This window comes from Neovison vison, chromosome 6 (assembly GCF_020171115.1).
Source record: "Neovison vison isolate M4711 chromosome 6, ASM_NN_V1, whole genome shotgun sequence".
NCBI lineage: Eukaryota > Metazoa > Chordata > Mammalia > Carnivora > Mustelidae > Neogale > Neogale vison.
The window spans coordinates 113,212,965-113,226,922 of NC_058096.1; the positions used below are offsets into that span (position 1 = coordinate 113,212,965).

General features: G+C 34.4%; 1 protein-coding gene across 2 annotated transcripts in view; it reads left to right on the plus strand.

Annotated features, from left to right (window-relative positions):
- The first annotated feature begins 7,838 nt into the window (after window positions 1-7,838).
- Window positions 7,839-13,958, plus strand: part of OSTN (osteocrin) — a 40,910-nt gene continuing 34,790 nt past the window's right edge. For both annotated transcript variants that reach the window (XM_044255140.1, XM_044255141.1), the window contains exon 1: window positions 7,839-8,075. The gene's annotated coding sequence lies outside the window, so the exon portion shown is untranslated. The remainder of the gene's footprint in view (window positions 8,076-13,958) is intronic.

Genomic DNA, 13,958 nt, shown 5'->3' on the forward strand with positions numbered 1-13,958 from the left:
TAAAATAAAGTTAATGTGCTTTCCTCAAAGGGGGTCAATAAAGCTCTCGGCTGTTGTACGAAAGTACATAGGTGCAGTGTGCCCTAGGTGTGGAATAAATCAAAAATTTAGGCAAACCAGAGTGACACGGAGAGTTCTACAGGGGCCAGAGGCAGTGTTCAGTCTTCTGACTCTGAAGATTATATGAAATGAAAATGTGACTTGCTGGAGTTCACTTCAAGATAAATATCAATGGAAATACGAGAAGCTTGTGAAAGCAGTTCTCCCACTTAGGAATTTTGTTACAGGCACGCTTTATACAGATGATAAATGCAGTAGAAAAGGAAGAACGTAGCTGGGAGACAGGCTTTGCATCTCTCATGCAATCTTGCATGCATCTTGTCTGCATGTCTACAAAATTGGGATGATAATAAAAACAATATCATTGGAAAAAATAAACAGAAAGAGATTATCAAAATATTCCTATACTGCAAAACACACAAAGAATGTAAGGAAGAAGACTTGTGTTTCCACTTAGCATATAGGAAGCCACATGACAATGTCACTTTCCCAACATCAAATAAAGCCACAGTTTTTTTCAGTGCATCAGGAGCCTGAGGTCAATAGACAACCAGGGGTAGATATTCCAAACAGTTACAGCCCCTCTGAGAGAAAAGAGGGTGCACAAATTACTTAACCTTTGGTAGAACACCTAAGGAAGAGGTCACCATAAAAGTGGTTAAAAAATTGATATTTTAATATTTTTAAGTAAATATGTAGGCTATATGAGAATTTATTTCTTAGAAGCTCAAGCCATAGTGAAATCCTCATTTATTTGCTAGGCCTATGACATGCTAAAATCAAAAACAAAAAGTATCAGGGACTGGATTCAGCATAGGAAATAGTAAACAAATTTGAAGTTAGATCTATAGAAAATATTTTTACTGAAATACAGAGAAGAAAAAGAATTTAAAAAAAAAATCAGACCTTCCAGGAGATAGAAGATGTCAAAGGATCTAATATATGTGTAACTAGAATAACAGAAGAAGAAAAGAGAATGGGACAAAAGAAATATTTGAAGAGATAATGGCCAACTTTCTCCCTAATTTAATGAAAGAAACCAACCAGAAACTCAGAGACCTTCAAGATAAATATAAATAAAACTATAATCAAACACATCATAGACAAACAGATGATAGTAGACTTTCCATCAGACATGATACAATCCAAAAGAAAATAGAACATGAACATTAAATTACTGAAAGAAGAAAAGCAATCACCTCAGAATTCTATCCTGAGCAATAGTAACATTTAAAATAAAAATGAATTAAGCACTTCCTTGGACAAAATGCTGTAAGAAATGTTAAAGGAAGTTCTTCAAGCAAAAAGAAAATGGAACTGCATGGAACTGTAAATCTAAACACACACAGAGCAGCATCAACAACAGTAAATATAGTTAATAGGAATTTTTAAACATTGTAAAAATCATTAAAAATAATTAACTGTACAAAACAAAAAAAGAAAAAAAATTGTGGGGCTCATAACAGGTAAAATTAAGATGCATGACAGTAATACCCTAAAGGATGAGAGGATAAAGAGGAAGGCTACTGCTGAAAGATTATTACATTATGTATGAAGTGGAAAAACATTTGAGGAAGACTGTAGCAACATAATGATGCAAATTGTAAGCCTGTAGCAACAATGTAAATAATTAACAAGAGGTGTAAATTATAATCCAAAATAAGGCAGAATGAGAGGCAACAGCGAACAGATGAAACAAGACAAAATAATTTTTTTAAAGATTTTATTCATTTATTCGACAGACAGAGACCACAAGTAGGCAGAGGCAGGCAGAGAGAGAGAGGAGGAAGCAGGCTGCCTGCGGAGCAGAAAACCCGATGTGGGGCTCAATCCCAGGACCCTGGGATCATGACCTGAGCTAAAGGCAGAGACTTTAACCCACTGAGCCACCCAGGCACCCCTAAAACAAAATAATTTTAAAGACTGGGGTTTTAAATATATCAATAACTACACTAAACGCAAAGGTCAAAACACACCAGTTGAAATTTAGAGATTGTCAGAGTGTCAGTGGGATAGATTACTGAAGGTGGAAGGAGGTAGGGAAGAGATACCCCATGCCATCAATAATCAAAAGAAAGCTATAGTGAATTTATATCTGTCTAAATAATGTCAGAAAAAGTAAACTTCCAAACAAAGATTTTTGCCAAGGATACAGAGGTAAGTTACATAATGATAAAGGGATATAAAAGGCATAAACATGAAAGGCAAAAGCTGATAGAACTAAAAAAAACAGAGAAATTTTAGACTTGGAGACATTGGCAATCCTTCCTCAGTAATTGGAAGAACAAGCAGACAAAAATCATTAAAAGTATAGATTTGAACATTATCAGCCAAATTAGCTGAGATTTAGAATATTCCAGCCAATAATAATAGAATATACATTCTTTTAAAGTACACACGAACCCTCACCAAGGCCAACAATTATATTACTGGCGATTAGACAAATCTTGACAAATTCAGAGGACTTAAAATAATGCAAAATATGTTTCCTTAATAGAAAACAAACTAGCAGTCAATAACCAAAAAAATATGAAAATAAGCAAATATTTGGAAATTAACTGACATACATTCTAAAAAGTCAGTAGTCAAAATTTTAAAGAAAATTAGAAAATATTCTGAATTACATAAAACATGAAAATAAAGCATATCAAAATGTATAGGCTATAACTAGAGCAGTGCCTAGAGGAAAATATATTGTACTACATGCCTATGTAGAAGAAAATAAGTATCTATATTCAATAACCTCATCATCCATATTAAGAAAATTGAAAATGATGAGCAAATTAAACACAAATTAGGAAAAAGGAAGAAAACAATACAAAGTAGCAATCATTAAAATTAAATGACCAAATTATGATTCTTTTAATAGATAAATAAAATTTATAGAATTTTAGAATGACTAATTAAAAAAAAAGACTGACAAAATAAAAATAAAAAGAATACCTGAGTTAAGAATCAAATAGGGGGACATCACCACAGATTGCACAAATAACAAAAGGAAAAAAGAAGTATAAATAACTTTAATAATTTCATGAAATGAATATATTATTTGGAAGATGAAAGCCAAGAGAGTGCACTCAGGAAAATTAGTTACAATGATTAGTCCTATACTTATTAAAGAATTTGAAATTTTAGTTAAAAACCTTCCCACGAAGGCATCTATTGGCACAGATATCCTCACTTGGCGAATTCTACCAAACATTTCAGGAGGAAATAATATAAATCTCCCACAAACTCTTTCAGCAAATAGAAGAAGGTTGTTATTGACTGATTGTCTATGTCCTTGAAAAATTCGTGTATTGAAACTCTAACCCCCAATGTGATGTTATTTGAAGGTGGAGCCTTTGGGAGGTGATTAGGTCATGAAAGTAGAGCCCTCATGAATGAAACATCGTCTTTATCAGGGAGCTTCCAGAGAGCTTTCTCACTCTCCCTGTCATGGGAGGACACGTTAAGAAGACCACTATTTAGGGGCACCTGGGTGGCTCAGTGGGTTAAAGCCGCTGCCTTCAGCTCAGGCCATGATCTCAGGGTCCTGGGATCAAGCCCTGCATCAGGCTCTCTGCTTAGTGGGGAGCCTGCTTCCCTTCTTCCTCTCTCTGCCTGCTTCTCTGCCTACTTGTGATCTCTGTCTGTCAAATAAATAAATAAATAAATCTTAAAAAAAAAAAAAAAAAGAAGACAACCACAATTTAGGAACCAGAAATTAGGTACCCACCAGACACCAAATCTGCAGACCCCTTAATCTTGGATTTCCCAGAACATGGAAAGTAATGTTTCCTGGTTAAGCCACCTAGTCTATGATTATTTGTGTTACAGCGGTCTGAATGGACTAAGGCAGCATGTAGTTCTTCCCATTCATTTTATGAGACCTGTTACCAAAACTTGAAAAATATATTTTAAAAAGATAAAGGACATATACCCCTCATTAATAAAGATCCTTAAAAAGTAGTATCACATCAAATCCAGAAAAGGATAATATGTCATGACCAAGTGGAATCAAGGTTATAATTCACTAGGGAGTAAGGGGTTGAAGGTGGATAAAACTGGTAAAGCAGGTCAAAGGGTCAAGAGGTACAAACTTCTAGTTATAAAATAAATAAGTTATGGGGATGTAATGTACAGCAGGAGACTATAGTTAATAGTACTGTACTGCATATTTGGAAGTTGCCAAGAAAGTAACTCTTGAAAATCTCATCAAAACAAAAAAATTGTGATTTTGTGTGGAGATCAGTGATAACTATTATGATCATTTCATAGTGTACACAAATATCAAATCATTACATTGCACACTTGAAACTAATATATTATATGTCAATTATACCTCAAAAAAATTAAACAGGAATAAATATAACAAAATATGTGCAAGATTTATATGCTTTTAAAAATTAAAAAATTGTCAGGGGAAATCAAAGCTCTACATAAAAGGGATCAGAATGATTTCTTAGAACACAAAAATCATGATCAATTAAAAATGCTTAATTGGACTTTATCAAATTAAAAATACCTACTCTGTGGGAGAAAATGTTATGACAATGAAAAGAAAAGTCACAGAGTGAAAAAAATTGCAAAACAAATCTTATAAAATTCTTGTGTCCAGATAGCTCAAGAACTCTTACAACTGAATATTAAGCAAAAGATTTGAACATTCACCAGAAATATACAAATAGGAAAAGATTCTCAGCAGCATTAGTCATTAAGAAAATACAAATGAAAACACAGTGAGATACCAGGATGCATTTATTAGAATGGCTTAATTTTTGAAAATGGCAATGCATACCAGATGGTAGCAAGGGTGCTGAGCAAATGGAACTCTCACACATATCTCGTAAGAATGAAAATGATAGAACCACTTTGGAAATCAGGTTCACTATTTCCTATGAAGTTAAACATACACTCCCAACATGATTTAGGAATCCAGTATCTGTATTTGTCCAGGTGAAATGAAAACATAAATATCAACTCAAGGACTTCTACATTAATGTTTATGGCAACTTTATTCATAATCACCCCAAAGTGGAAACTACCCAAATTTTCACCAGCTCATGAATGAATAAGTAAATTGTGGTACACCCAATCCAATAGCACACACTCTTGTTAAGAAGAAAAAAGTGTTGATACATTTAGCAGCATGGATAAATCACAGAAGCTTTATTCTAACTGAAATAAGCCAGACACCAATGACTACACACTGTATAATATCCTACAGCCTTCTGGAAAAGGCAAAATTACAGGGACAGAATCAAATCGGTGGTGACCAGGACCTGGTGGTTGGGTATCAGTATGGCTGTAAAGAGACAGAAAGGAGATTTGGTGGGGGTCATATAGACAAAGTCTATATCTTGATTTTAGTGGAAGTTACATAATGTTTACATTTGTCAAAACTCCTAAAACTGTACATTTTAAAAGGCCAGATTTTGTGTGTATAAATCGCATCTCAATAAACTTGACTTGCAAAAAATGTTAAGTATCAGGTTTTAATTCAGGTAAATCGTGGCTTTTGCAGTCACGCTGGTCTTCACAAAGGAACTCATTTTGAATGTCTTTTAAGACAGTTTTGAGGTTAAATAATGTGCTGGTTCTTTCATCTACCCCCATTCAATCCCTTTTCCATTTGGGTTTGACTGAAGGTAAACAAAACAGGAGATTATACTGAGAAAGCAGAGTGAAATTCTGGTGTTTATTTCCTAAGTTCCCTCCCCTGTAGTTTGCTCTTGACTGGCTGTGTCCCTTGAGGAAAGGTCACATTTCTGCCAAACAACTTTGTCTACCCATATCCGTCTACTTACCTTTAAGCCTTCAAGACTAGGGATACTTGCTATTATTTGTTCTGTGTACTCTGCTATCCTCTTTGATTCCTCTACACCTTGCCCACATTAAATTCTCCTCAAATTATTCCATTTCAACTTGCCATCCCTTTACTGTCACAATCCTGACAGATACAGAGGTGAGGTTCAACTCCTGATTCCATCATTTTGTAGCTGTGAGCCCTTGGGCTATGCATTTCACATATTTGAGCGTTAGTTTTTTTTTTTTTTTTTTTTGTCTGTTAAATATAAATAGTAATACCTCTTTGGCAAGGTTTTTATACAAATTAAATAATGATACACTAGCTGAAATTTTTTCATTAATATTTTCTCCCTTTCTCATCTTAGTCTTTCCCTTCTATCACTGGATGCATATTCTCTTTCAGTTTCTTCATATGCTCCTGTTTCTACTCTGTCTTTCAAGGTAACAGAATTTCCCTATCATGTATAAATTCATAAGCAATTTACATAGGGATATATAATGTGCAGAACCCTGTATAAATGGCTTAAATGTACCATAGTTATGTTCCTGGAATAAACTTGCTATTTCTACTGCTGCAGAACAGTTAAGTCAAACTTTTGAATTAGGTCAACAAAATCCACAAATAGGGTGGAATCTTTGGACTGTCTAAGCAGGGACAGATCTGGAATAAATCAGCTGCAGATATCACTTGTCAGCATGCGGAGAGAGGCATTTCAAATAAGGGTAGAAGGTATGTCAAGAATATTGGCTTCTTGTAGCATTATGATGCATCCGTTAAATCTATACTGAGAGTTTTCCATCATGTGGATTCAAGCTCACGTAATCGTTTTATGGCAGTAATGTTTAAACAAGGGTCCACAATTAGGCTGTATTTTTATCTTGACTTGTGAACTATCACTGCCAACTACTCAAATTTCAAGCTTGTTGAGACATATGTTATCCCTGGAAACCCTTCAAAAAAAAAAAAGTATTTTACTGTCCCACCAATTCAGTGTGCTCTGGTCAGTTCTCCATCTAGATCCAAATTAACTATGTAATAGTTTCTACACTGGTGACTAGTATTTTAAATGGCTTTTAAAGCAAAACCAAAAAGAACAATTTTATTTCTATTTGCACAAAACATAATCTGGCTTGGATTCCTTTTCTAGCTTTTTAAAAAGTGAGACAGGATGAAGCTGCGGAACAAGCACTGGATATGGAATTAAGATATGTATTTGAAATCTGGTTCTACTACTAGTTCCTAGCTGTGGCCTTATAAAGTCACTTAATGTATCTAGCCTCAGTTTCCTTATCTGTCAGATGGAGACCTAGTGTTGAATCAAATGCGCTAATAATGATCTAACAGCATAATACCTCTAGGACTTAGTAACTTATCTTTTTACAATCTGTGTGTAAGGTTGCAAATGTGCTTAGTAGGAAATGGGAAAGAAGAAAACTTTCAGACAGAGGCAGGAATGTTTTGGTGAAAAGGAAATTAAAATACTGGAGAGCTGGGAAAGATAAGAATGATTACAACATCTGCATTTATAGCCCACATGTCACAGTTCAGTATTTATAGGTTTGTTAGTGACAACCTTCCCAGTATAGCAATGTTAATTCTGAAGTCGCTGTCAGTTTCACTGACACAGCACTGTGCACCTGACCGAGGCTGAAACCACTCACCATTTCCATAGATGATCACTGCATTTAAAAGTCCAAAAAATACACCAGTAAATCAGTTAGGGTTTCTGATTATAATCTCCCTAAATCTTACTTTGAAATACCCTGGTGAGTTTCTTTCTGACACATCCGAGTGCATTTTTGTTTCCCAAATATGATTTGTAATTATCCAAGCTAGACTAAAACCTCAGGGAGAAGTGATGTGTCTAGGGCTGAACACGATAATAAATGGATACTTAAATTTTCCAGAACCCAAGATCCTGTGCTACTTAAATACCGTGATCAAAGCAATAGATAAAATAAATATGGAGAAGAGTAGGAGAGGGAAAGAGAAAGACTGAGAAAAATAAAATGAGAGAGTGGGGGGAGAGATTGAAGAGAGGCTTGGGAAAATGTTCAGTGGAAAATCTAGAAATGATGTAAGAGAAAGCAAAGGCAGGGATTGGAGTAAGGGGTGTATAACTGAAACTATAAAAACTCAGAGAGAAAACTCACCATCAGGGCTGAGTTTGGGAGAAACTGCACAGAGAGGACTTTAAAGTTAGAATCTCCTGATTTTTCACAAGGTAAGTTAAATTTAAAAGCTATGAGAAAAATTTAGGGTTTTTTATTTTCTTTGAGCTAGTTTTTTTTAATTTTCATATACTTCTTAAATGTTTTGATTATATCTTGATTTTGAATGTTTTGGGTAATATTTCCCTCTCTAAAATGAGTAGAAAATCTAAGAAGATAATTTTTAATACAAAATTAAGGAGGAGCTAATTGTTCAGACATTTGATATTTATTAGATTATTCATTGCTTTTCTTTACCATTTCAAAACAAAAAGAAGGACAACTCAAGATAATGATTCTCTATATATGCTAGTAGTCTTAAGTTTGCTTTCATTGAAGATGTCCAATTTAGTAAATGTTTAAATGTATAAAAGTGGTCTAATTTTAAAAGCCTAGGTAGAAAAGAAAGGTTTCTCTCATCTTTATTTCTATCAAAGTTGGAGCTTAAGATATAGCCCTAAATTAATCAAATTATAAAGTCAATATTCTATATTCTTCAAACCTAAAGTATCCTCTGTTTTTCTTCTTGTGAAGCTCAAATACACAAGCATGATAGTAATAACAGTTTAGAGTGGACTGAAATCATGTGTACCCTTTTGTATTTGAAGTGCTTTTGCTATTGAGTGATTGAATTGAGAGTTAATCTGACACATATATTTGAGCTGTGTTTAACAACAAATTAAAACTTTATTTCAAGTTTTGATCTGTGGGATTAGTGTATACTCAATTAATTCAGTTTTGCCGATGCAAAATATTGTTCCTTCAAATTACAATGATAGACTCTATAGGTTTAGGAATGTGATAATTATTTGTTTCTAAGTTACCTTTCTAGAAGTTAAATAATTTTAATGATAATTTATGATGATTTTAATGCCTGTATAAGCTATAAATTGAGAGGTCTCCCCAAAAACTTCAGGCACAGTGTGTGTCATTTTACTGTAATACTACACTTTATCAGTCTTATGGAATTTTTCTAAAGAAACTCTCGCAAGGTTATGAATTCAAGTCTCCTCTTTGTAAGTGAATCGCACTGTGGTATCATTAATAAGGCAATTGAAGTTGACATTTGTTTCTCCCCTTTTTTTCTTAGAGTTTTGAAGTGATTCCTATATAACAAATCATGGGTAGTAGAGAAGCAGATATATTTAGCAGACTAGATTTAGGGTCCTCAGAAATATAATTTTAATTTCTTATTCAAATACTTTCAATGACTTGAACTTTTGATTAATAAAATTAGATTAATAGAACTCGAAGTAGAGTACCAAAACACTGTCCCCACTTTGTCACTATGTAGTTTATAACTTCAGGCAAGACTTAAGCCCAGAGCTAAGCTCAATAATATCCTGTTAACTAAGGAAAGAGACAAAAGAGCTGCAAGTACCAGGGCTATTGAGTGAGAGAATGACCAAGGGAAGCTCCCACATCATCCTGTTTTCCTATAATAGAGAATGAAGTCTCAGTTTCACAGTATCTTGGGTTTCATCTTTACATACCACTTAATTTAATCTTCTTGCCTATATTTCATATACTGGCATCTCTACCTACTGGACAACTTGTGCTTAGAGACTCTACTGGCCTCAGAGTTTTGGGGTCAGGAAACAGACTTCTAATCCCAGTCCTGACTTTAGCACCTTTCATTCAGCATTCCCAGGGCTTCATTTCCCCCTGGATACTGGGAGGTAATAAAGGTGAGCCCTAAGTTCTTTCTTAGCCCTGGATATCTCTCTACACAGGCCAACTTCTCTGTAGCTGAGTTCTCTCTCCTTTGGAGGTCTCTTTTAACTGAGCCTTCCCTCTTCTTTTGCCAGATAGTTGTCAGGGTACCTCTCTGAAGCAGTAGTTAGCATCACCTGCCAGTAATTGCCCAGTGCCTTGGTTGGCTTGAACTGGCTACCGCCCAGCCTTACCCTTATCAGTGTCCCATCAACTCAGTTCTCCACAGGATGCTGCTCCCACAGGAAGAGTTCCTCCACTAAGCTTCACCAAGCTCCCTCCTCTTTTTTGTCCATCTTAAATCTTACCTTCATCTCTTCTCTCTTGGCCAACTTAACTGCCTCTGAGCCTTGCTCTTTCATTGTTGAGAGTGTTAAATTCAACAGTTTCCAAAGAGCATCCCCTCCCTTCTGAAATTCTATGTTCCCATGACACATAAGGCTGTAACCATGTAGAAAAGCCACTTTTATTTCTTTTTATTTTTTTAATTTTTTTTACATTTATTTATTTTTTTACATTTATTTACATTTTTTTACATTTATTTATTTATTTATTTTTTTACATTTATTTTATTATTTACAGAGAGAGCGCACAAGCAGGGAAGTGGCAGACAGATGGGAGAGGGAGAAGCAGGCTCCCTGCTGAGCAAGGCGCTCAATGTGGGGCTTGATTCCAGGACCTTGGGATCATGAACTAAACAGAAGGCAGACATTTAACCAATGGAGCACCCAGTTGTCCCTAAAAAAATGAACTTTTAAAATATCATCCATGCCACTAATGGCAACCTGGCTGTTGACCTACCAAGTCAGAACTGTGGTTCCCATGGAACCACTTTGGTGGTTGCATTTCCCTGTGAACGCTGACTTGTCTATCCACACCAGAGCTCTAAGAGGCATGCTCTCTTCTTCTGTCTTCTCTGTGGTCCATTCCTTCCCATCTCTTCCCTGCTAAGTCTAGTTTCAATGATAAGATCCTTCATTCCCATAATATTCATGATGGGTTTGCTTTCATGACACAGATAACTATGCTATACTATCAATATCACAAAAACTGCAAAAATCATCATCTTAACAACATAGCATTTTTTTAAAAAGTCAATAAAGATTTCTTATGAACTATAAAACAAAAATATGTATCATATAAAATTATATTAAAATTCAATTAAAAATTCACTTTTGTTTCTGTAATTAGAAATTGAATAATTGTTTTGAGTATAACTGAGTTAATTCCCTTTGTTTTCTTCCCATTATGATATTCTGTTGTATGCTAATATTTTCACAGATATATTTCATTAAAATATTATTGCTGAAATTAATGATAATGCATAATATTCTGTAACACCAAATGCTGGAGTGGTTGTCAGTTATAACGCTGGTGAAATTTCTTCCCTCATTCAGTATTACTTTGTTAAAATTTACTTTCTACCACCTTGTCATAATTCTAGATTTCATGTAACTTTGTTTCTTAAAATGAACAAGGATAAGGAAAATATTTTTCATAGCAAAAAAGCATGGCATATTTTGTTAAGTGGCCAGATTTAGAAGGCAATATCAAGATAATGATAGCTATTATTTGCATAATTAATCTGTGCTAGTCACTTATACTATTTGTAATCCTTATAATAAAACCACAGAGTAAATCTGTACCCTATTTTCCTGATGAAAATATTAAGATAGAGAAGCTAAGTAGCATGCCCAGTCAAGAATCATATCCATATCTATGTAACTTAAGGACCGACCTCTTTCTACTAATTGACTTCATTGTGTTAGAAAGTATATACACAGGACGCCTGAGTAGCTGTCAGTTGAAGTGTACTCTCAGCTCAGGTCATGATCCCTGCCCTGGGATCCAGTCTAGCATCAGGCTTCCTGCTCAGTGGGGAGTCCGCTTCTCCTTCTGCCTACCCCCTGCCCCGCTTGTGCACTCTCTCCTTTCGCAAATAAATAAATAAAATATTTAAAAAAAAGAAAGTGTACACGCTGTACAAGGAATTAGGATACCAGTATTCTAAAGTAACTCAGCTTATCTCATTACATCTATTTTAAAAAGTACAATTATAGTATTTTTCATATAGATCAAGCATGATTGATGTGGTGATGAAAGGAGATAAATTAATTTCAAAATAATAAAGTGCTATGCAAATGGTTACTTACAACAACTGTACTTGAAAGAAATGGAAACATCCGAGGAAGAGTCCGGTGTTGCAGGAAGAAATTCCAGGGCAGAGCTCGCAGTCCAGGGGTCTCTACTTTGACAAGGCTGGGAGCAGCTGGAAGGCAGGGAGGGTGTCTTACTCACTTTTATATTTCTGGAGCTTGATATATAGTATATATCTAATAAGTGCATCCTTTGGAATATGGTAAAATTTATATTTTTGCCCTTCATATACATTTTAGACAGTATTTTTTAATTGATTATATTGGCTAGTTTAATGTAATTAAACTGTAAGTTAATATTTTAATTAAATATTATGCATAGGTACAAAATGGGGTAAAAGGTAAAAGAGGTGGTAATGTTCCACAATATCCTGAGGCTCATGTGTGCCATCTTTAATCACATTTATCCTTTGAAAGTCTTTTTATGACAGATAAAAAATTCAACATGTATCAAATGGCCAAGCAGCACATTTATGTACAACTCTACCAGCTCTTCCCTATCCATAATTTTAACGACTCTTGTTTTTCTCATTATAAAGCATTAGAATTAAACCACAAATCCCCTTAGCAGAATTGTCTATAATCACACACTAAAATTTTTTTCTATTTCCAGGTGAAATCATTTTATTTCAAGAAACTTGCATTAATTCAGGGATCTAAGCACAAATTAAGTTTTGATAAGGAGAAATCTTAAACACAGCTGGGAAAATTATTGGAGAATATTGATTCATGTCCCTTTTGTTAGAATGAGAATCTGAGATGTGAAACATTAATGGACTTACTGGACTTACTGGAATTCTGGCATGAACTTCACCACATATTACTCTGATTGTGCGATTTGGGCAAATCTCTTCCCTTATCCAAGCCTTAGTTTCCATATCAATAAAGCTGGAATGTTAATATCTGCTCTGCATTCCTATTTACCTCCCACGTGAAGCTACTTCATTCATTCATTCGTTTATTCATTCAGCACATCATGTTGACTCTAAATACCTTGTTAAATATATTTACCTGAGCTTTTTAGTGATGCAATCTTCCTTCCTTTAAAGTGTCATTATAGATTTCCTTCTTAAATTTTTGCAAGAAAGAGATTAGTAGTATGATTAAAAATTCCAACTAAGCAAAAAAGAGATTTAACAACAGAATTCTGAAATTTTTGAAGGTTATAGTGTCAAAAAAAAAAAAGGATGAAAAGGGTGCCAAATAGAGTAAAATCAATTAACACATGTATAGTAGTAAGTAAATTGTCATTCTTCCTGATTCATAACATTCAGAGAAAGTCCTTTAAAATGCAGGTGCCTGTCACATGAAGAACATGTCATTCATAAACATTTTACTTTATAAGTAAAATGTACTTTATAAGCAGTTTGTTTTGGAGATGGAAAAATGTTTTAGACTTTTACAAATCGTTTATACTTGAAGGAGCATGAAACTGAGAGTCTGAAAATGTAAGTTGCTTTTCTGGCTCTTCTAACCGGCTCTGTGATTTTGGAAAACTTACTATTGGTGACTGAAAAACAAAGAAAAATGAGAAAGAACATGTTCCTGATATTTTAATTAAAAACAAACAAACAAACAAAAAAGGAAATGTTAAACTGCTGTCTCAATTTGCACCTTTCTTTCAGGATCATACTGGAAACAGAAAGCAAAATACCCACCACACAATTTACTGAAAATAACAAATTTTACAGAAAGAATTTTAAATAAACTTCTCAGCAACATGAGCATTTTTCTCTGATATATATTTGTGAGGATGATATAGATTATATATGTATATATTATTTCATTCATTCATACTAATTCAAATTGTTTTGGGGCAAAAATCCTTAGTGATTTTAAGTCTTTTATTTATGAGGATTCAAAAGCAATTCCCCACTCCTAAAGTTCTAAGTGCCACAGCTACACTGGGTTCTCTTGTTTGTGGGGCTAAATTGGCCAGAGGCAGAGGAATTGAAGCTACAGGAAGGAAGAGACCTCCAGCTCACCTGGTCTGAGTCTCTGCCTTCCAGCTAACAAGTGTCTCAAACA